At 36.1% G+C, this 20,567-nt stretch overlaps 1 long non-coding RNA gene across 1 annotated transcript in view; it reads left to right on the top strand.

Moving 5' to 3' along the window:
- The window catches only part of LOC132500232 (uncharacterized), a 145,112-nt gene extending 126,788 nt beyond the window's left edge, over positions 1 to 18,324 (top strand). The window contains exon 3 of the long non-coding RNA XR_009533994.1: positions 18,266 to 18,324. This is a non-coding gene — a long non-coding RNA (uncharacterized LOC132500232). The remainder of the gene's footprint in view (positions 1 to 18,265) is intronic.
- Positions 18,325 to 20,567: the final 2,243 nt, after the last annotated feature.

The following is a 20,567-nucleotide window of genomic DNA, read 5'->3' as shown; positions in this document are numbered from 1 at the left end:
CATTTGGAATTGATAGCAACAGTTGTGATACATCAGAAATAGAATAGTTCAGCTACATTTGATTGGCTCTTCAGTAGAGTCAGCTTTGGCATCTTAGGGCTTACAAGAACCTTCCTAGGTGTGTACATTTCACAGATCAGTAAACAGTTTTAAATTTAAAACAAAGAAGTGAGAGAGATACTGACATGGGTTTGTCAATTACTTGCTGTTAAGTAAGGACATTAAAAAATCAGCCACCATTTATCACCATAATCATTTAACTCCCCAAGAAAAGACTGGCAAAATCCTAGAGGAAAGTTGGGTCTTCTCTCAGGAAAGAAAGCTCAGCATTTTAGAAATCTTAATCTCTCTCCTTTTCCCTTACTATTATTTTGTCTTTTCAGTATAGACTGGTTAAATCTTTGCCACAGACTGGCCCTAGTCCACAAACAAATATTTGAGAACCACAGATTTGCCAACCCACTTTATAAAAAGCAAGAACTTAAGATATTCTAGAAAGATGTAAGTCTATTTCACTCCTTAAAATCTTTACAATGGGTATTTTTAAAAATGTAATACTATTCTGATTGAGGAGATTTAAAAAAATGCATTCCAAATACCACCTGCTTTAATACACATTAATTTATTTTACTTTTATAATCTCATAGTAGGAGACTAAAACTTTTTTAAGCTTTTATTGCCAGAGGCCTAATAATTTATATTCCTATGTTCCTTGAATAACTATTTTATTGCTGAAATTTGCAAATTTTTATTTTGAGAGGAATGGAGGCAGAACACTTGGTGATCTTCTTGTCCTAAGAAGATCAATGCCATACTAGTGGAACACTAGACACAGAGGTTTCCATGACCATTTCTGTAGAGTTCAGATGTCAATACATGACCCATTAGGTGAACTGAAAGAATAAAGCATAGACAAACATCAACAGCCATTGTTCAAACTGAGGCTTTTACAGTTCCTTTCTACAACACACCTGCTACTCCAGATGAAATTCTGCTGCCATGTGAAGTGCCCTATTTTGCACAGACTTTTGGTGACCTATCTGTAAGCACACGGCAAACACACACCTGCCTGAAAGGTTGGGTCCTCTATTTGTACGTCATTGCTTACTGCAGGGAGGTATAATAAAGCAAGACAACATAGATAAAAATCGCAGACATTAAAGAGGAAATAGAATAGCAAATGATCCGATTAAGTAAAAGGAGTGTCAAAGTGAAAGGATAAGACAGAACCAAAAGTCAAATGAATTGATTTATATCTAGGAAACTCCTTGTGAGCCCTGACAATTTTTTTTCATGGAGTTAAAACACAAGGTAAAATTCTTTCATTTATAGGTCTTGCAAAATAATGGACTAGGTTTGGTGGAGAAAACGTGAGGCCAAGGGAGCTTGAGCCTTTGAATGCACAGTTGGCCAGTGGGCTTATGATAGATCCAGGGTTCACAGAGAGATGAGTACAGGCAGTTCTAAGAGCTTCTGGCAATCCACAGGGACATTGTTTCTACTCTGCATGGTATCTTCACATCTTGGCTGAGAAACATTAAGGTGACAGGTACACCTTCTCAGTGCACTTTTGTACAGGTAATTTTAGGAAGGAATTTACTATTTCCTTGAAATAAAATTGGCCCAACTATATAATAAGAATATAAATGAGAACTATACCATGGGAAGATGGGAAAACCAGATACGGAGCCAGGAAACCTGGGTTCTGATCTTAAGGCCTAAAACCCAGCGCTGTATTGCAATAGGAAAACTACAACTATGTCTATATTTTGTCCTCACTTGCAAAATAAAAGGTTTAGACTTGATCTTTAAAGTCCCTTTCAGCTATATGATGCATGATGTATTTTCTATCTCCTGAGGGATCATTTCATCTAAACACTGGCTTCATTGCAGTATTCTTCCCTATTAGAGAAGATTTGCAGACTAAAATCAATATGCAATGCTACCCAGTGTTAAAACATTCTAAGGAGTAGATGAAAGTGATTTTGAAGAAAATATGTCATGCTACCTCATACAGCTATAACAAAATAAAGACACGAACTCACATAGTTATACCAAAATAAAAATAAGAATTAGTATGGTTAACCAGAATAAAACAGATTACACCTGTCGTTTTTATGGACAAAGTTGTCCGTAAAGAAAATCTCATGCATCTTTTTTCTTTTCTTTTTTACATGTCCTTTTAAAAATATTTTTCCTGAAAAAGGATTGCATTCAACCTGTGATCCATCACAGCTAAGAGATCATTACTGAGGCTCTAGTCAGGAATATAGTCTCAGTCACAGAAAATTGACTCCTCATGCATTAAGGACTGTGATTCAGGCTCTCTTGGCTTTTGATAAAAAGTGATTTCTCTTTCAATATCTCCATTGGTCATGCATCTGCAAACCGCACTATCAATTTCCTTCCTCTCTCTGCTCTGGTCTGTGCCCTGGGCTGGTGAAAGGGGAGGTTCTGATCCTTGAAGACAGCAGCACTAAGTTCATCTGGGCTTCTGGAGGGGTTTGGCTTCTGGAGGCACAGCAGGAGATAAGTGGACAGGAGGAGAAAGAGGTCAGGGTATTTCTTCCCTCTCTCTGGCTTTGGCTCTATGGCCATGTCCCTCTCATGTGGCTGAGCTCTAACTTGGTCTAGAAACACTGCTTCTTCCACTTGCCCGGTAGCTTTCCAGTGGTGATGGGTTCCTGCTGTTGCTAGTCCCTGGCTGACTCACCATCTTTTACTGGTTCCTTTACTCCTACCCACAGCTCTGAAAATTGTACCTTCCTTTATTCAATTTTCTTCACTATCCCTGTGAGGGTGTCTCCTGCTGAGCAGTACACTATCTTTCAAGGGTTTTAAAAGTCTTCCTGTTATAGATTTAGCAAAAGTACATTTGTCCCCCAAAAGGTGTACTTTGATTTTAAAGTGAGGTTTAATTTTTAAGAGTTCCTGTGAATTTTTAAAGATAAAAATATTACAGGGCCTCCCTGGTGGCGCAGTGGTTGAGAGTCCGCCTGCCGATGCAGGGGATACGGGTTCGTGCCCCGGTCTGGGAGGATCCCATATGCCGCGGAGCGGCTGGGCCCGTGAGCCATGGCCGCTGGGCCTGCGCATCCGGAGCCTGTGCTCCGCAACGGGAGAGGCCACAACAGTGAGAGGCCCGCATACCGCAAAAAGAAAAAAAAAAAAAAAAAAATTACAGAAAACAGATTTCTTTGTCATGGCAGTAAGCTTTTTATTTAGTTTTGTCATTAATCGGGACAGCATGCCTACAGCCAATTCTAAAAAAGTTAATGATGAAACAGTCTCCATTATGCCTTTTTCTTTCTCTTAGACATTCCTTCTCACCCTACTAAAAAATAAGTCAATCCCTCTGCACACCCCACATCCCCCCAACAAAAAGGAAAAAGAAACCTACCCAAATCTTTTTGGATACATTAATTCTTATCAGTGCCACTTTATACCTGAGAGAGCAACAATTTCTATTTTGTGATTTTTTTTTCAGACTCCTTAACATTTATGTGGCAATCACTGGTATAAGATTGACTTTCCAGTGTTACCACACAACACATCATAAGGCATCCACAAAAGACTAAAGATACTAGAATAAGCCAACTGATAACTGAGCTTTGATATACTGAGCTGCCATCATCTCTCTTTTCACTTAACGAATTCTTTGAAAGGAAGTTGGAAATAAAAGGCAAGGAGCAAAACGCCCAGTTGCCCAACAGAGATTTCTTTAGACTAAAGATCACCTAACACATTTGTTTCTCCTTCCTTTTTTCTTGTTAACTGTGTCTGATCCTGCTGTACAGGTGCTGGTTGATACATTTTACCTGTGCTGCTCCTCCTTTTTCTTCCACCTTTAACTCTTCCTGGATTCAGAATATTTTTGAAAAGATTTTATCAAAGAACTACACCCTTAGATTGAGTCTCAGAATCTCCAAACATAGAACAAAACTTAAAGGCAATTAAATTTTATAAACTCTTTATTAAAATTATAGCATTGTTGCATCTGGCATGGACTATTAAATGTAGCATGAAAACTGGTTTACTTCTGATGGACAAACTTTGGTCATGTGTACACAATCCAACCTGTGGAACTTGCTACAGGGATAACAGCACATCTCAAAAATCAATGAAATCAATGCCCGTAGTATACTATCTGAGTTTTTTCCCTCCCCATATCCTACTCCTTTTTCTTTCTCCTTTTTTAAGGGTTAAACTGGGTGGTTTTCAGAGTTTTACAAGAGAACTATTAGTGAAAAACAATCTGATACATTCAACTTACTAAGGCCCTACTCTTTCCCTCTAATCTTTCAGCAGGACCCAAGGGAGGCTAAAGTTTAGATCAGTCTATTCTCCACAAGAACTTTGATTCACTATTAAATTCCGTCTAATGAAGATGACTTTGCCATCCCACGGCCATCAGCAGGCTATGTGTGGGACAATGTAAAACCCACCTTGTATAGAGGAACATTGTTCTTTCTTCTTAGTTACACCAGTTGAATAGAATCTCATGGAAATTCACATGCACAAGAGACTTGTGAAATCAGTAACAGTATTAATCTCTAGGGTGCCTTGCTGAGTCAACTTAAGGAAATAACTATTTTGCTTAAGTACACACTTGTTCATGTCTTACAGCTTGTCATGTTTATGATAAGAGCAAATAGCTGAGACAGAGAAAGAGAGGGAGGGAGGGAGAGAGAGAGAGAGAGAGGAGAGAGAAGAGAGAGAGGAGAGAGAGAGAAAGGGATTTTTTCTCAATGATAAAAGTTAAGTTTATAACAAAATATAATGCAAGTATTTGCAGAGTATGCACTAATCACATTGAATCTAATTTTCCTATACTTCTTGCCATGTAGATAAATTTAAAAAGAGAATGTACAAGTTTGAGAATTCTGGAACTTGCTTTAGTGCTTAAAGAATTTCTGATATATCAATCATATAAACTAGAAAAATGAAAAATATGAAGTAAACTCTGATTCTGAAATTAAACTATTCCATTTAATAAAATCATATATTTACAATATTTATTTACTATTTACTTCCTATTTACTTCACACAACACATTAGAAATTAGGGAAAATTAGACAAATGCAGCCTTATAAATAACAAAATTTTTGTGGTTAATAATGATCCAAGCTAGTGTCAGAGACAACAATTTGTGTTTTTAGGAGGCAGTACTGCATAATGGTTATATGCATGGGCTCTTACAATTCACCATATACTACCTGTGTTACAGGTACATGCTACTTAATCTCCTGGGCCTCAGTTTCCTCATTTCTAAAGTGAATTCTCTTCTGTAAAACTACTGCCTAACTTGTATGTTGATGTGAAGATTTACTGAAATAATACATATAAGGCATTTAGAAGAGTAATTGTAACGTTCAGTAATAAATATGTTATTATTATTAATGTTTTATTCATCGGATACCGTACATGCTTTCTGATGGGGAAAAACAACTTCAAAGTGATGTAGTAGAAATATTTAACATATTAGAGTTAAGTAATGGTTTAAAAATATAGCATAATCCATACATGTTATTTAACATGAAGCAAAATGTTAATTCTTAATTTTTTTCTATTAAACTTGTTAGAAAAACAGGTGAGTCTACTCTAGTTGTGATGGAGTAATTCTTATAAGGTCAAAAGCAGGCAAAATCTGGAGGGGACATGATTTTGGGAAGAAGGGAATAGCCCTTATGAGTTTCTTTTTGTGTGTGTGGCTTTTTGCGAGAGTGCAGGCCCACTCAGTGACATAAGGAGCACCTAAAACTTGGATAGAAATCTGTAGTCTTAATGGCTTGAAGACTTAGGGGATAGAGTTTGAGACCGCCACAGCAATTGGGAAGTAAGGGAATGTACTGGGTTGAATAGTGTTTCCCTCAAAATTCATTTCCACCCAGACTCTGTGAGTATGACCTTGCTTGGAAATAGACACTTTGCAGATAGAATAAAGGTAAGATCATATTGAATTACAATGGATCCTAATCCAATGACAGTGTCTTTATAAGAAGAGGGAAATTTTGACACAGACATACACAGAGGGAAAACTGACCTTGTAAAGATGGAGGCAGAGATTGGAATATGCAGCAACAAACCAAGCAATGCCAACTGTTGCTGGCAACCACTAGATCCTATGAGAGAGGCATAGACCAGATCCTTCCTCAGAGTCTCCAGAAGAAGCCAACCTTGCCAATACCCTGATTTTGGACTTGTAGCCTCCAGAACTGTAAGAGAATAAATTCTTGTTTTAAGCCACCCACTTTGTAATACTTTGTTATGGCAGCTCTAGGAAACTAATACAGGGAGAAAGCATAGGAAAGGAGAAAGTCAACACAGGATACCCCAAATTCTGAGTATAAAATCTGCCACTATCTCTGGCTGACCCCTGAGTTGCACATGTATGGAGTAGCTAAGGCTAAGATAATTGAATAGGCTTTCAGTTGCTTCACTCTACAGGGATACAGAGTTTGGATTTCGAGTTCAGTCAAATAAACTGCCTGCTGAGACAACAACAGCAACAACAACAAAATCCACAATACTTTTGGAAGACTATAAGAAAATCCAGAATCTTTACAATGTATCACTCACAAGATAAAGTATATATTTACAAAATATCATTCACACAGTACAATTCCAAATAACCAGACAAACGCAGAAACAGAAAATTGCAATCCTTACTCAAGAGGACAGGTCATCGATAAAGACTCTTAGATGATGCAGATGCTAGAATTATCAGACAAGTATTTTAAAGCAACTATTATAACTATGTTTAAGGACATAAAGGAAAATGTAACCTTAAAGAGCTAACAAGTAGGACATCTCAGCCAAGAAATAGAAACTATGAAAAAGAACCATTAGAAAATTATAGAACTGAAATGTGAAATGTCTGAAAAAAATCTTAATATCTTTATTGGAGTATAATTGCTTCACAATGGTATGTTAGTTTCTGCTTTATAACAATGTGAATCAGCTATACATATACATATATCCCCATATCTCCTCCCTCTTGCTTCTCCCTCCCACCCCTCTAGGTGGTCAGAAAGCACTGAGCTGATCTCCCTATGTGCTATGTGGCTGCTTCCCACTAGCTAGCTACTTTACATTTGGCAGTGTATATATGTCCATGCCACTCTGTCACTTCGTCCCAGCTTACCCTTCCCCCTCCCCATGTCCTCAAGTCCATTCTCTACATCTACGTCTTTATCCCTGTCCGGCCCCTAGGTTCTTCAGAACCTTTTTTTTTTAGATTCCATATAGATGTGTTAGAATACAGTATTTGTTTTTCTCTTTCTGACTTACTTCACTCTGTATGACAGACTCTAGGTCCATCCACCTCATTACAAATAACTCAACTTCATTTCTTTTTATGGCTGAGTAATATTCCATTGTATATATGTGCCACATCTTCTTTATCCATTCATCTGTCGGTGGACACTTAGGTTGCTTCCATGTCCTGGCTATTGTAAATAGAGCTGCAGTGAACATTGTGGTACATGACTCTTTTTGAGTTATAGTTTTCTCAGGGTATATGCCCAGTAGTGGGATTGCTGGGTCATATGGTAGATCTATTTTTAACTTTTTAAGGAACCTCCATACTGTTCTCCCTAGTGGCTGTATCAATTTACATTCCCACCAATAGTGCAAGAGGGTTCCCTTTTCTCCACACCCTCTCCAGCATTTATTGTTTATAGATTTTTTGATGATGGCCATTCTGGAAATGTCTGAAATTTAAAAATACTGGAAGCTTAACAGAAGACTGAAGATGACAAAGAAATCATCAGTAAACTTGAAGATAGATCAACAGAAATTATTCAATCTGAAGAACAGAAGAAATAAAGATTTTTAAGAAAATGAACAGAGCCTCAATTTCTGTGGGGCAATAGCAAAAACTTTAACATATGGTTAGACTGGAAAATATGTGACAGATAATAGCTCAAAAGATCTTAATTTTTGATTTAAGAATCTTACTGCAGAAAAACACAGAAAACCACCCTAGGCACATCTTGATGAAAAATAAAGGTAAAGAGAAAATATTACCAGAGAAAAAAAGACACATTACATACAGGAGAACAAGAATACAAATGACTTAATATCAAAAGCAATAATGTCCAGAAAACAGTGGAACAATATCTTTAAGACACTGAAAGAAAACTGTCTGACCAGATTTCTATATGTGAAAATATCAGATATTTAGAGAATCCCTCAACATTCGGAAGTAAATAACCTACTTCTATTTTTTTTTAACACAACAGAGAGAAACATCAAGATCGACAATTTATCTAAAGGTTGAGATTATTTTTATAGCTAGTTTGTCATTACTTTTGCTTATGGACACCAGGCATTATTTGAGGTCCTAATCAGCACTTAGGAATAAAGTAATCATGCATCTTATTTTTACTCAAATGACAAATTTCTAAAAGAGACTAAGAGGTTTTCCTTAAGTCAACCATCTCTGGGAAATTCCATTCTACTTTGTTACACTCTTAAAAATCTCTCAGGTATTTTCTGGACAGTCTCAAAGGACTTACTAAATTCTCACCTTTCTTAAATTGGTACTACCCACTTTGACACTGGGTAAGCCTTACATTTGTTCAGAAATTTGCACAAAGCCATTGATGCTCATCAAGGAGACAGCTATCTTAACAGCATGACTAGGATTGCACAGCCACATATGACTCACAGGGGTTACTTAGCGGTGTCTACTGGTGGGAGTTGTAAACACCCTGGATTTCAAAAGGAAATTATTTTGGTTATGGCAAACCATATATTTTCACTAGGAAAAGTCTGGTATCACAGAAAGATTTTTATTACCTTTTATTGTTGAATGAGAAGGAAAAAAATTTGAATGGTTCAAGTTTAAATGGATGATTCTTAAGTAATCATTTGAAAGATCAATATATCAATTTACACTGTGAACTATGTGCCCACATGTGTGAACTGGGAACCACAAAAGCAAGACAATGACTTACCCTTTTTACGCTATTCTTTGTCTTTGACATATATACACTATTGATACTATGTATAAAATAGATAACTAATGAGAACCTACCGTAGAGCACAGGGAACTCTACTCCATGCTCTGTAGTGACCTAAATGGGAAGGAAATCCAAAAAAGAGGGGATATATGTATACGTATTGCTGATTCACTTTCATGTACAGTAGAAACTAACACAGTACTGTAAAGCACCTATACTCCAGTAAAAAAAAAAAAAAGTTAAAATAACAGAGGAAAAAATAAAAAATAAAAGAAATGCTGAACATATTTTTTTTCCTGTTGGAAAACAGTTAAGCTGTATTTGCATCTACTAGTCAAGAAGAGCAAAACATCTGTCTTCTAAAGCAGAGTTAAAAAATAACAAACACTTTTTTACCTTACCAAAAGCAATATCTTTTAAGCTTTTATTTTTATTTTATCAAGAATGCCTATATATGTTTCATAAGCTCCTTTTATCCATTACATCAATTCCAAGCTTTCTTTATTGGAAAGACAAGCTTTTAGCAACTTTTCATAGCATGAAAGAAGTGTATTTTTCTTGCTTGATGACAAAATTTTTAATATCCTTTATTTTTATAATGTTGTTTAAATGAAAAAAACCCAGTTGACTAATTTTCCACACCCCTAACCCCCTGCCCTGCCTCTAGCAACCACCAATCTGTTCTCTGTATCTAGATAGGTAGATAGATAGATAGATAGATAGATAGATAGATAGATCTATATGGCAGGATTTCCTTTTTTTTAAATGGCTGAATAATATCCTATTGTATACATATGACACAACTTTTAAATTCATTCATCCATTGATGGGCATTTAGATTGCTTCCATGTCTTGACTATTACAAATAATGCTGCAGTGAAGATGGGGGTGCACATATCTTTTTAAGTTAGTATTTTCTTTTTCCTTGGATAAGAACCCAGAAGTAGAATTGCTGGATCATATGGTAGTTCAATTTTAATTTTTTTGAGGTGCCTCCATACTGTTTTCCATAGGGGCTTCATGAATTTACATTCCCACCAACAAGTGCACATGTGTTCCTGTTTCTCCACATACTCACCAACACTTGTTATTTCTAGTTTTTCTGATAGATAGCTATGGGTAAAAGAAGAACTCACTAGTCAATTTAGAAAACATTTTAAACTAATAATGAAAGCACAAAATTATAAAAATTGTACAGTGAAGCTAAAGCAGTGCTTAGAGAGAAATGTATAGCTTTTAAATGTTTTAATGAGAAAAGAAGAAAAGTATAACGTCAGTGGAAAGTAGGGAGACAATTGAAAAATTTAACAAAGTTAAGTTAGTTGTTTTGAAATGTCAGCACAATTGATAAGCTCCTAGCTAGAGGGATCAAGAAATAGAGAGAGGGGACATAAATTATATGTATATCAGGAATAAAGAGGGACTTTCACTATAGATCTTAATAGACATTAAAAGGATAATAAGAGAATATATGAACAACTTTCTGCCACTATTTCTACCAACTTAGATGAAATTGATAAATTCTTTGAAAAATACAACTTACCAAAAGTGACACAAGATAAAACAGAAACTCTGAAGGGCCCTATATTGTTGTAAATTTATCAACTGATTAGAAAAAGAATGTTTTTTCTTCTTTTTGTTTCATACCTGATTTTTTACAAAGTGTCTTAATGTATTTTGTATGTGCCATGGATCTCTTTTATTTTAGTCTGTTTGGGCTACTGTAACAAAATACTGTTCTCTGTCAGCTGTTTTACACCTTCATCATGTGATCAAAGTTAATATCACCTATGATGGGACAAATTGATACCATGTGCCTCTTGATATGATGCATTGAGAAGGACACAACATCACTACTGTGGTATTCTTACCAACAATGAATAATCTGAATTTAATCGTGAGGAAACATCAGATGAATTCCAATTGAGCAACATTCTAAGAAATAACTGGCTAGCATTCTTAAAAGTGTCAAGTTCACGAAAGACAAAGAAAGGCTGAGTAACTGCTTCAGATTACAGGAGAGTAAAGTGACATGACAACTAAATGCATCATGTCATGGTAGATTAGATCCTGAACCAGAAAAAGGACATAATAGGTAAATTGGCTAAATTTGAATAAGGTCTGTAAATTAGATAATAGTATTACCTAATGTTAAGGTTGATTCTAATGTTAATTTCTTGATTTTGCTGATAGTGCTGTGGTTATATAAGATAATATTTATGGGATATAGGTGGAAGGTATATGGGAATTCTCTGTAGTATTTTTGCAACATTTTGCAAGTATAATATATCAAAATGAAATTTTAAAAAATTCTAGGCTTAAAAGTTAAAAGAAATTTAACAAAAAAGTAGCTTTTGCACTTGGCTTGCTCTCTTCAACCAGTCCACAATTATTTATGGAAGGTTTACTGCCTGCCAGTGATTATGCTAAGTTAGATGTAGACAGTCTCTGTGCTCTTGGAGCTTGCCTTCTGGTGGAGGAAGACATTTATTAAAAAAATACTTACAAGAATGCAAGTAGATTTATTTATTTTGCCACTAGAGACTCTTTACCATGAACTAGGCTTCTGGGGCAGAATTTAAAAGCACCAAAACTTTGATTCTAATGTTGTAAGTTTAAGTCCTAATGCTCTAACTTTAAATCCTAAATCTATCGACCAATTCACTCTATACTCTGCACTTCCGTATTCATCCTTCCTTATTCACCTCCTTATGTTTGTGTTACAAGGGCATCTCCCCAGGTAGACAGTAAAAGATGAGATTAGCTTTCTTTTTTGTCTTTGCATCTTCCCCAAGTCTTTGTGCCGAGTACACAATAAATGTTAAATAAATATTTGTTTATTATAGGCTTTATTTAAACTCTTTAAAATTTGTCTATGTATTTTGAAATTCACAAAATAATAATACAGAGTCCTAAAGTCTCTACAAAGTGAATATAAATCTTTCACTTTATTATGTATATTGCTGTGGACATCAGACAATATTAGATGTTGATTGCATATATATTCATGTTACATTTATTCAAATTATTAGTAAATTTTTAAAATTGAATATCCAGTGACCAGCCTATGTCTATTGCTCTTTACAGAAAGTACTCTGTCCTTATCTCTGAAGAGGATATATTGACCAAACAATCACAACCTGAGCCACATCCCCTAATAAAATAAAACTAAATACAAATGGGTAATATGTATTGTACTTATTTATATTTAATTATTATGATGGCTTCAGTAAACAGTTTTGAAGATGAAGTTTTTAGTCTTGCTGGCTGACCCAGTCTTTCGTGTGACTAGTGAAAATTTTGGTGCTGTCTGTGACCATAAAACTTAATATACACAGGAATTAATTCTCTGGCCTTAACCTTATGAGAAGACTCTATGACCTATTGAGTTCAGCAAAATCAACACAGAGTGTTTTAGAGCACAGAGATGTGGAAAGCCAGTGAACCAAGAACAAAAATGCTGGGCTGACAATTCTGTGTCCTACTAGGGCACCTCTGCCTTTATTGCTTTGGAGAAAATGCTCTGACATTCAAAGTTCAAAGAACATAATGAAGTATTTGCACTCATATTTAATTTTCTGACCCAGGTAATAAATGACACTATAATATTAGGATTTCTTCAACCTTAATGGATAAAATTTTTTTTCTCTTCATGGGCCTCTAAGTACAGACTCTTAAGGATGAACATTTTAGTCTCCCAATGACGATCTAAATCTTCACATTTTAAACTTTGGATCAATTGTTCACTGTGCAAAAAAGTTTAAAGACTGCAGTCCTATCATGCTTTCTTCTACCTTTCATTATGCTTTCAAAATCCTTGTTATGGATAGTCTTTTTCTCTCTCTCGGGGCCTTTTAATTTTTAATTGCTGTTGTCTCAAGTGCTGATCATATTTCTGAGAAATTACTTTATGTAAAAGATGGAGCAAGATAGAGTTGCCACATACCTTTTTATCTTTTCTGTGAAATTATTTGGGCCTAAAGTTGTGGTGACAAGGTTGCTTCTAATAGATTCTGTTGCCATGGAAGCAGGCTGTTGAAAAGAGCAAGACTCAAGGCCTCCAAGTCTTTGCATGTTTATATCCACACTCACAAATATACAAATTTTAGATTGAATGGCCAACTGTATACAATGAAACTTGTTGATCATGTGATATTCTTTGAAAACAAAAGTTATAGATGCTAATATAGCAGAGTTGAGCTAATCATATATAATCAGGATTCTTTTATACAATAAATTGGTGGGCTGAAATAAACTTTTAAAAATACTTCTAGGAGCCAGAGAGAAGTTATCATTCAAGGTCTGAAATGCAAAAAAAAAAAAAAAAAAAAAAAAAAAAAAGGAAGGAAGAGGAAGGAAAGAAGGGAGGAAGGAAGAAAAAATAGCCAACAATTTAGTCACTAAGTACACACACCAAGTATGTGTATGTGTTCCATAAGGATAAAATCAATGTCCAGCGTGTTTCTTTCCCTATTCTCAGTGCTTAGCCCAGTGCATTACACATAATAGATGCTCCATAAATACTTAATGAGTGAATGAAGACATAGGGCTAGCAAGTACCAATGTTGGTGACAAAAAGATTTGACTCACAATGGTGTGGAGAATCTAAGGGAGAAAGCAGTAGCCCTTAGAGTATCATATATATGAAACCAGCCGGACTCAGCTAGATCCTCCTGTTAGGGTAAGAGAAGTGCTTGGGCAACTGACCCACTGCAAGACTTCAGTAGAACACAGAATACGTAGTGTTCAAGAGCCAGTGACTATCCCTGGACCTGGTCCAGACAAAGTTAATAATAAAAGACTAAAACGGAGTAATATAACCATTCAACATGTGGTAAGGCTATAGGGCTACTTGGAAATCCAGGCAGTCAAGCCATGGGTAATCTAACAACTGTTAGCAAAGTGTGTATATAATATAGCCATGAGAATGTATATGCAGTCACAGAAGGTTTTCTACACATGTACAGGTTTCTTTTTCTAAATATTGCAGTGCTGTTTAGAGCTTAGTATTTGACATATTCACTCTTTTTGAGACCATAGATATATATTTTTAACAGATGCATCAAAAGAAAAATATAAAATCTTTTTTAAATTGATAAAACATTTACTTTGAAATAATTTGAGACAAAGTCACAAAAATAGAACAGAGTTCCTATATAACTTTTGCCCAGCTTCCCCTAATGGTAACATCTTATGTAACCACAGTACAATGATCCAAACCAGGAAAGTAACATCAGTACAACAATGTTAACTAAACTAAAAGTCTTATTCAAATTTCCTCATTTTTTTCATCAGTATCCTTTCTCTATTCCAATATCTATTCAGGGATCTCATATTCTGTTTATTTCTCATGTCTCCTTAGCTTCCTCCAATCTGAAGTCAAAACCTCTTAAAAAAGAGGAAATTTTTACTTTTCATCAGAATAATATGTTAAAAGTTAAATTTTCAACTAGCAGTATTGGTGTTTCTCAGGTCCTCCCCCATTTTCAGAGCACAGCCAAGAAAAGGAAGTAAGAGTCTGTATTTAATAGGGGGGGAAGACTTACAGCTCCCTTTCCTACAACCTGGACTTCTCTAATAACTGCTTTGTGTTGTCTGGCTTTAGTTTCTGCAGGATTTTGGGGGGAACATTCAAAATCCCTGGACCACTTTTTAGTTAACAAGTTGCAACAATTGTGAACAAGAGTAGAAGAGAGTAGAGGAGTAGAGTGGAGAAGAAATCAGGTGGGCTTCGTTCAGCAGGACATTCTGCTGATGAGATACTAAGGAATTAAGGTTACAACTACCATCCAAAAGACAGAGTCTAGGACAGAGCTCGTGAACTCCAGTGCCAGATAAGTATTGTGAATAAATAAGGTGGGTACAAAATCCAGGACTTGTGTCATGATAAAAATCACAGCGTGTGAAGAAGATGGCAAGTATCACTCTGGCTCAGTCAGTAATGATATGGGGGTGTGGTGAACTAGAGGGTACATATCACGTCTAAAGCAGGCAGTTGGTATTCAGCTCCACCTGAAATTTACAATCAGAATTTGAGCCCAGGGTTGCAAGATCCCCAGATGGTTTTTTTTTTTTTTTTTTTTCTGGAGAACTTTCTTTTTTCCCCAAGAGAATTTTATGTGAAAATTCTTATTTTTATTTATTTTTTAAAAATTTTAGGAGATTTTATACTCACAAAACAGCTATAACATTAAATTTTCTCCATAAAATATGTATGAGTCTCTGTTAAATACATCTAGATGCTGGATGGCCTGCTAAGTGTGCTCAACACCTAAGTGACTAATTTCTACTCGCTGCTCTTGCAATGGGTACAAGTCAAATGCCGTAGCAAAAGTATAAATTATGTCATGTCATAGACTTTTAAATTACTATTAGTAAATTCAAACAAATCAGAAAAAACCAAGAGTCCATTATACTAAAAATTTCTAGGAAGGTGATCTGTAGACAACAGTGCTGGTAGAAAATTTTTATATTTAAATGTTAGTAACTAACATTGGCCTGTGAATTTCTCTTGAAAAATCCCTCAACTCTTGAATTATCTAAGAATTCCAAGGCCTTTCTCAGTCAATCAGAGTCGGTCTTCTTCCAAACACTGTGAAAAGAAAAAAAGAGGACAGATCAGTTTTCTCTTGCTTTTACTTCTCCTGGCCATGGAGTGGTCATTGTTAAAGATGGGTTTGAACAGATGTTGGTCCACTGCTGTTGGATGGTCCTTGCAGATCCAGATCTTATTCAGGCCACAGTTGTCACACTGAGCTCCAGCATTACAGCTCTTTCACATTCCCACAGTCAGCCGTTGCTCCCCAGTGCCCAGAAACATGCTAGACTGACTGTGCCCAGTGGAGCTTCCGGTATCATCCAGAAGGTGTTTTCCTTGACAGTTTTCCTTGAAAAAAATCTTTGGACATTTTGTGGAACTCTAGTCTTTGGCCCAGAATCCTGCTCTTCTCAGGGAAATTTTATTTTCCTTGATTATTTCATCTGTCCTACACCTGGGCCTTATTCTGTGCCACTCTGGTCTACTCTATACCAACAAGACTTGTCAACTCTGAACTTTGAGAAGTAGGAACAGTGGAGGTTGGAACTTCCTTTTTTTTTTTTTTTTTTTCCTTTCCCAGGAGGCTGAAGCCTCTTCACACAAATTCATCTACCTCTCCCTAGTAATCAGCTCTACTGAGGTGACTTTTGCTAAACCACTAAGTAAACAAACAAATAAATAGTCTAGTTACAACTTCCTGGAGGCCAAAGATACAGGTAACATTACATTTACATAACTCAATGAGGCCATTCAAGTGACTCAACCCAAAACAAAGAAGGTCTGGTCCAAATCAGTCTCATCTTTAGACATAGGAAAGGCTTCCCTAAATTTAAAAATTTTCCCTCAACTAGCATTTGATATAAATCTTTACCTTAATATGCAACCTGTTATCCAGATTTAAAGAGTTTGATAAACTTGAAGCCATTCCTTATAGGGAGTCAATATAGGAAGTAAAAGCAAAGAAATACAAGATTATTACTGATATGTAATTAATTGACATAGAAATCTTACTTCCCCATTATGAAATTGCAATTGGAATTGGAACTGAAAATGAGCAAATTTATAACAAATCTATAGTAGGTAGAAAGTGCAATTCATATACCTGTTATAACATATATATTCAAACATCTGCAAGAAAACTTCAGCAAACACTTACATATTCTGTGCTTAGATACAACTTTATTGCTGGTTAGATCTTACTTTTAACCTCTGCACAAAGCGAAGAGCCGAAGAATGCTTCAGTCCTCAGTGAATCTGTAACAATTTTCCCTCTGTGGGTTGTTAGCAATAATTAGCCTGGATGCCATTTATGGCAAGGGTACAAACAGTTCGGTTTGTGAGAGTCTGTTTCAAAGGCTCTTCAGTGCTGAATGTCTTCCTTGATTGGGAATGTGAAACTGAATAAAGGAAACCTCATTTAAAATGGAGTTGTGGGGGACTTCCCTGGTGGCGCAGCAGTTAAGAATCCGCCTGCCAGTGCAGGGGACAGGGGTTCGAGCCCTGGTCCGGGAAGATCCCACATGCCGCGGAGCAACTAAGCCCCCGTGCTGTGCCACAACTAGTGGCGCACGGGCACCCAGAACCTGTGCTCCGCAACAAGAAAAGCCATTCCAATAAGAAACCCGTGCACCACAACGAAGAGTAGCCCCCGCTCTCTGCAACTAGAGAAAGCCCGTGTGCAGCAACGAAGACCCAACACAGCCAAAAAAAAAAAAAGTTTATATAAAAAAAGAAATAATTAAAAAATAAATAAATAAAATAAAATGGAGTTGGGAATCCAGAAGGGGAAACTCTCACGCACTACCACTCATTGCCATCTGCAGAACTCAAGAAGGAAGAGACATACCTTGCATCTCCAACAGGAAAAAGATTCCTACTTTACTACCCCAGCAGAGGAAGGACGATTTTCTGCTTGCCCAGCAACAAGTGCAACCAGTGGTAACATTGCAACTCAGCCACTGGGAAACCATCATTAGCCTGAACTCTCACTTTCCTCTGATGGACTTTCATTCAAAACACCTCCTCCCAACCTTTCCCTCTCCTCTATATAGTAACGTTACTCTCCTTTGTTTGCTGGACTTGGCTATAGTTTTTGCTACAGAGAATTGCAATTCTCTTCTATCCCTGAATAAACTTATTTTGCTTGTAAAATAACTTACTGTTTTTAACAGAAAAAATACTTTATTATGCTTTTCTTCTCTTCTACTTTTTCCCAAGAAACCTAAGAATTGTTTCCAACTTGTACTATGTGTGAACTTTCTAAATAGATTGTAGTGAGCTTGTGAGCTTTAGGAGAGACAACGCTTGGGGAAAAGCTCCCAGGCTGATGAGACTTAGGGACTTGGATTTCATCAGCTGAGCACCGAGAAACTTCATTTGCTCACTGGTAAATGGAGAAAATAATATTGGCTCTGTCTGCCTTACAAGGCCGTGTAAGAAATAAATGAGATAAAAAATAATTATTTGAAAATTCCCAAAGCACAAATACAAAATATTAGTCCAGGGTAGAAAACTTTGTAAGTTTCAAGGTGAAAAATTTAGTGCTAATCTAATTTAAAAGTCAGTATGTGATAACTTTTTATTACTGTGCTTATAATTTTATGAATAACAGGAAAAAACCATATATGATATGGTTAAATGGTTCATACTGATGACCTAGCAATTTCATGCATACTCCAAGAAGAGCATAAATACTACTCTTTACATGGTAAACATGGGTCAAAATGTTAATACGAAACAAATTTTTTATTTCTTTCCTCAGAATAAGAACTTCTTGGAAAAATAATTGCAGCATCAAAGAATGCTCTGGATGAAACAGGTCCTGGACACAAATTCCAGTTTGCAGCCTACATTCCCTCAGTCGTATGTCTCATTTTGGGTATGCAATTCTGTAGTTGTTGTCTTTTTTCTTTGAGGTTACAAATTTGCATGTGTATGCAGATGTTTTGAGAACTTGTTTTTGAAAAGTTGATTGGTGGAATGGATTTGAAAAGACCATGAAGGATCAGTGATCCGTTAAGTAAAAACAAATTTAACCACTTACATGATGTTGTCCCAACCTTGTTAATGAAAAAGAAATAAATGTTTGAAGCAAATTAACTCGGAGACTCTCCAAGATTTCTTAATGTAGCTAAACTCCTTTAAGAAATGCTTGGAATTTTTGTTTTAATTGATATTTCACATTAACAAGCTGACATCCCTTAATGGCCTGAAATCAGAGCCATTTAACTGAGCTCAGTCACCCGTGAAAATTAATTTTCAAGATTTAATAAAGGATATTATGAAGGGTGGGCCAAGATGATTCCCATGATGAAAATCAGTGTAATGATACTGAGGGCAAACTGTGCAAGCCCACCATGGGTTCAGGTATTAGCAGGTGGAAATCATTAGCAGGTGGAAATCATAAAAGCATCTGTTCCATTTTGACCAGAAACATTTATATGATGAAGCATGAGTTAGTAACCTTAGATGAAGATAGCCAGCAAAATTCTTCATGTTTTTCCAGCTCTTTCACTGTTATAAACAATTCTTAAATATTCTTAAATATAAGAATATTTGAGGTCTTTTGTGATTTTTTCCCATTGCTCTAAATTCCTAGGATTAATATTACCGGCTCAAATGACATGATTATTTGAGCATCACCAAGTTGCTTTTCAGGAAGATTACACCAGAAAATCTTCCACCATGAACATATGAATGTGCTCATTTCAGCTCATGTTTGCTAACAATGAATACTATTATTTTGAGATATTTGTCTATTGCATTCCTGAAAAGTAGTATCTCATTGTGTCAGAGGCAGCCAGTTGCCACCAAAATCCCTTCTTCCATTCTTCTGCAGCATGAATCCGTAGTTCCCCTCTTTTCCATGTGTCTGCTCAGCTACAGGCTTCATTCCCCAGCCCCCCTTGCAGCTAGGTTTCACTTTGTGGCTAGATTATCAGCAGTGTAAACAGAAGGACATGTGCCACTTATGGCTCTTGACCTTAAAACACTGACTGCCTACTTCCCTGTGGGTTTTTTTCCACTGTCTTTCCCCTAGAACATGGGTGAGCCTATGACAATGTGTTTGGGAATTGCAGAACTACCAGATGGGAGAAAACGGTGTTCCTGAATGATAGTGTGAAACAAAACCACTCAGCTGACTTGGACTTTGTCACCCATGACTGTTATAAGAGAGAGAAATTAATTACTATGTTCTTTAAGCCACTGTATTTTGGGCCTGTTTATTACATCAGCCTAGCTTTTACCCTGATTTATGTACTCATTTTATTTTATTTTGAATTATTTGCTGACTTTATATTACAAATTTCTTTTGGGGGCTAAATGGGTTTGAAATAACGCTTTGTACATTAAAGTTAATAGTCCTTTGTTGTTTGTAATTTCATTTTCCTTCAAACTCTTTTTAGCCAATTACACTTCTCAATTATCTTGGTATCATGTCCAATGCATTTCTTCGTTTTACTTAGGGAAATATTCTATGCTAATATACATAATGCTATTAATGAGAGTCCTGAAACTAATATTCCCTTTCTGCTTCTGCCATTAATTCATACTCGAGAACTAATAAGGACACAAAAATCTAAGAGCTACAACTTCAAACCACAAGAAGAACGAGATAAGTATTATAGATTATCTAACTATTTTTTGCCATTTCCTTCTTTCTGCTGTATTTCTTAAAGAATTGGAGATGGGACAATAACATAAGGGAGATTTCAATAAATTTTTTGAAGCTGGACATTAGATAGAGGAATGAGAACTGAATTAGTTGGGTTACCATCTCAGTGATTATAGTGGGGGCCTACTGATGTAATTAATCACCATGCAGAACCTATAAGAGATTCATCAACTGAAGGTGTCAAGTACTGTGAAGGATAAATATAGACCCTTTCTCATATCTCAGGAGAGGAGAGTTTTAATCAGGACCAGGGTGTACCTGGCATTTAAGAGTACAGGGGTGAGAGGTAGGGATGAAAACATGGTATGTAGTGAAAATCTTCATACTGAACTGTGGAATCGTCAGTCACTTCCTTTATTCCTAGCATTTCTGAAGTAATGTGTATAGA

The sequence above is a fragment of the Mesoplodon densirostris genome, chromosome 1 (assembly GCF_025265405.1).
Source record: "Mesoplodon densirostris isolate mMesDen1 chromosome 1, mMesDen1 primary haplotype, whole genome shotgun sequence".
NCBI lineage: Eukaryota > Metazoa > Chordata > Mammalia > Artiodactyla > Ziphiidae > Mesoplodon > Mesoplodon densirostris.
Note: the sequence above shows the minus strand (reverse complement) of the source record. Positions and strands in the feature narration are given on the sequence as shown.